This window comes from Typopeltis vanoorti, chromosome 4 (genome assembly GCF_054136105.1).
Source record: "Typopeltis vanoorti isolate ZY-2024b chromosome 4, IOZ_Tvanoo_1.0, whole genome shotgun sequence".
Classification (NCBI taxonomy): domain Eukaryota; kingdom Metazoa; phylum Arthropoda; class Arachnida; order Uropygi; family Thelyphonidae; genus Typopeltis; species Typopeltis vanoorti.
Genome location: NC_143552.1, coordinates 171,444,942 through 171,449,468, shown reverse-complemented (window position 1 = coordinate 171,449,468; position 4,527 = coordinate 171,444,942). Strand labels below are relative to the sequence as shown.

At 41.1% G+C, this 4,527-nt stretch overlaps 1 pseudogene; it reads right to left on the bottom strand.

Annotated features, from left to right (window-relative positions):
- Positions 1–531: 531 nt before the first annotated feature.
- On the bottom strand, positions 532–3,653 carry LOC150107846 (small ribosomal subunit protein uS7 pseudogene; annotated as a pseudogene).
- Positions 3,654–4,527: the final 874 nt, after the last annotated feature.

The window sequence follows — 4,527 nt, the reverse complement described above, 5'->3', positions numbered from 1 at the left end:
CCTGTATTTTTCCCTTGACTACTTTCTCCAAGACCTTGACAACGACTCCTGATATGCTGATCGGTCGATAATTTGCAACTGTAGTCTTGGATCCTCCTTTATGCAGTGAAACTATTTTCCCCTCTTTCCACACCTTCGGGACTAAACCAGACCCGAGACTCAGATTAAACAACATGGTCAAGGGCACTGATAATTCCTTAGCTGCTTCACGCAAGACCCGTGCCGGTATACCATCCAATCCCACAGATGTATTCACATTAATGTGAATACATCTGTGGGATTATAATTCTGTAATAGTCTATTACAGAACCATCATATGGTTCTGTAATCGACTATGCACCTCCACTTCATTCATCACAATTTCCGTATAAACTAATGGTTCCTTCATTTTTCTGTGTCACCATCTGGATGATATACTTTTGCAAAGTGCATGCTCAGTAACTCCACTGTATCAACTGATTCAGTGACCTCCTTACCATCGTCATTCCTTAAAATCATTTTGCCAATATATAAGCTAAAAAAAAAAAAAAATTAATGAGTATGTCTGTGTACCTATTAAAACATACAATCAGTAAATTACACATAGAAGCTAGTTAAAGGTACAAGTTTCCATTACATTTTTCTAAAAAAAAAAGGTAATGTTATACACATAGTAACAGAATAAGAACTACTCACTTCTCCTGTTAACAAATGAATAATTTCAAAAGCATGCTTCACAATCCTCACTGCCATCAATTTTTTGCCGTTATATCGTCCATGCATCATCATGGAATTTGTAAGACGTTCAACAATTATTATTATTATTATTATTGTTCCGGGAAACTCCAAGGAGTCGACAGACTCATCGAGGGAGGCCCTAACATAATGTCTGGAACAACTATTCAACATTCACACAGTATCTATCATATCTTGCCGTGAACTCATTCACGGTCGTAGCACCCACAACAGACTCTGGAAGCTTATTCCACTCTCCAAGTAAAAAACCTAGCTCTAACACCCTTGTCAACTACACTCTTTCCCAGCTAACATGCATGGCCCCTAGTCCTCCCACCACCAGTCATATTTTCAAAAATATCTTCTGGATCAATCTTATAAAAACCCTTCAGTAATTTGAATGTCTCAATCATATCACCCCTCCTTCGCCTATCATCCAATTTCTGCAACCCACAAATCCTCAACCTGTTCTCATAAGGTTCATTCCACAGACCTGCTATCATCTTGGTCACTCGTCTCTGGACCCTCTCCACTTCCTCCCCATCACGAAGAAACCCTGGTGTCCATAACTGGGCACAGAAGTCCAGATGGGGTCTTATCAAGGCTCAATACAGAGGAACAACAACTTGTTTGTCTCTGCATGTTAAAGTGTTTTTCATAAGCCAAGTGATTTGGTTAGCTGTTTTAGTTACTTTTGCAATGTGCCCCCTAAACTTCAACTCCCTATCCACCAGCACTCCCAAATCCCTGGCCCCCACAATCTCCTGGAGTACGGTTCCACCTATGCGATATACTGCTGCTATTCTTTTCACCCCAAAGTGCATAACCTTACACTTTGCCACATTAAACTGACATCCATTTTTCCTAGCCCAGTCCTCCAAACTATCCAAATCATCCTGTAAAATTTTGACATCCTGTGCACTCACAATTGCTCTACCCAACTTTGCATCATCAGCAAACAAGTGAACACTTCCTCTCAAATCCTTCCCAATATCATTGATGAACAAATTGAAAAGCAGTGGTCCAAGAACAGAGCCCTGCGGCACTCCACTAGTCACAAGACGTCTTTTTGGCTCCACTCCTGAATAAACCACTTTCTGGTATCTCTCCTTCAACCACCCTCCTATCCATCTTACCAACCCTATATCTATCCCCATCTGCTCCAGTTTACTGATTAGGGTTCCATGTGGTATCCTGTCAAAGGCCTTGGCAAGGTCCAGTAGTATCACTGTAAACCCATTACCCCTATTCAGTTCAGCTGTCACTGTGTTATAAAACGTGAGCAAGTTACTGAGACATGATCTACCCTTCACAAAACCATGTTGTCCCCCATACAATATCCCATTTTCATCTATCCAATCCTGTATTCTTTTCTTGACTAATTTCTATAAGACCTTGACAATGATTCCTGATATGCTAATCGGTCGGTAATTTACAACAGCGGTCTTGGAACCACCTTTATGCAGTGGAACTATTTTCCCCTCCTTCCATTCGCTCGGGACTAACCCAGGCCCGAAACTCAAATTAAACAAAATGGTCAAGGGTACTGACAATTCTTTAGCTGCTTCTCATACTACATGAGGTGGTATACCATCCAATCCCACAGATGTATTGAGATTGAGGTTATGCAATAGACTACTCACCTCCACTTCATTCACCACAATTCCCGTATAATCTACTAGTTTATTTGTTTCTGCAATCTCACCACCTGGATGATATATTCTTGCAAAGTGCTCACTCAGTAACTCAGCTATCTCAACTGATTCAGTTACCTCCCTACCATTGGGCTTCTTTAAAATCATTCTGCCAGGTACATTTTTCCTTTTACTTGCTACATATCTAAAAAACTGTTTAGGATTCTCTTTAGCCTGCATGGCCAATGTTCTTTTGTAATCCTTTTTTGCTTTTCTTACCACACTCATCACCCTTCTGGCCTGCGCTTTATACCGTTCATGTGCCTGCCGGTCACCTTTCACCTTAAATTCCCTCCATAGTTGTTTCTTTTTTTGCAGCTCAAGCTTAATGGTGTTATTCATCCATTTAACCCCTACTTGATTTATTATTCGGACTCTAGGTATACAGTCAGCCATTGCTTCATGCAAGCACTTCTTAACTACCTCCCATGCACTATCAACTTCTAGTCCTTGCAGTTGTACATGCCATGGCACTGAGCCAATCAAACTTCTAAGCTTGTCATACTTTCCAGCCCGATAATTCCACATGTACCCTGTCTTAATTGAAAATTCTACACCTTTAGCCACCTCCCAAGTCAAGACCCTATGATCACTCTCACCGATTGGTGGCAATGTGGTCATATTTGTTACAGCCAAATCCTCAGATGTAATTACTAGGTCAAGCACTCTCTGACCCCTAGTATTTTCCATTACATGCTGTCGCAGATAGTTATCCCTTAATAACCGCATAAAATCCAATTCCTTCCTCCCGTGTGTCCTCTCCTCACTCCAATCAATGCGACCATAGTTGAAATCACCCATAATAATCACCCTCCTGCCACTCATTTCTTCTATTTGCTTGTGCATACTGTCACTGCCATCTTTTCCATCACCTGGTGTATAGCAGCACCCAATTGTATATTTAGTTCTGCTAGCCACAATCTCACACCAAATGGCCTCAAATGTGCTCTTTTCCCTATCCTTCAATTCAACTTCTATTCTCCTTGGCTGTAGCTCATCAACAATACTCCCCCCCCCCCATACTCCAAATAGGGCACTTAGCTTTACGAAACCTCTTGGTAGCATAGCGACCAGCAGAATGAGGAAGTACCTAGCATATTTTTCTTTGACAGCAATATAATCAGTTAAACTGATGTCACTGACTTTAACATCACTGGTACTCCATTTAGCAAACAGTTTTATTTCAGGTTGTTCCTGAACAACCGGACAAGGATCATCCCAGTTATCACCCATCGTGCTACTTAGAATACAGCTGCAACTTTCTATTCTTTCCAAACGGGATTACTGAACTCTGGGATGCTGCATACTCTATGGGAAGAGTTATATTGGAGGAAGTAGGGGATACGAGATCTGGGGTTGATGTTTGATAGAAACCTGAAATTTATAGGACACATTGCAAAGGTGGTGAAGGTAACACAGAAGATTGCTGCAATAATGAGGACACTGACCTGCAGAGATAAAAGGGTTATCATTCTGTTGTATAAGTCTCTGATCAGACCATACTTAGACTATTGTTCTCAGATTTAGGCCCCAGGATTTGAAGAGGATAAATTAACTGTGAAAGGTTACAAAGGCAGATAACAAAGATGGTTTCAGGACTGTACATTGTTAGTTATGAGAATTGGCTGACGGAATGTAGACTGCAGAGTTTGGTGGATAGAAGAAGGAGAGGTGATATGATTGAGACTTTTAAACTTAGAGGTGGTTACAGGGTTGACACTGGGAAGTTCTTTTGCTTGGTTGAACAGCGGGAAGGAGTGATGACAAGAGGCAATCCCTGGAAGTTATGAAAGGAAACTGTTTGCAAGAGGGTGAGGAGTGGTTTCTTTGCATGGAAGGTGGTTGAACCATGGAATGCATTGCTTGATAGAGTGGTGAGAGCAAGAACAGTCAGTGAGTTTAAAGAGTGATATGATAGACTTAGTGTTTCTCAGGTTGGACCTCCCTTCAATGAGTCTTGATAGACTTTGTGTTTCTTAGGAAGGACCTCCCACAATGAGTCTTTTGACTCCATTGAGGCTGAATAATAATAATAATAATAATCCCATTTAACCCTCACAACTGTATTTACATTGAGATTCTGCAGAATACTAAGAATCTCCACCTGTGTCCCTACATT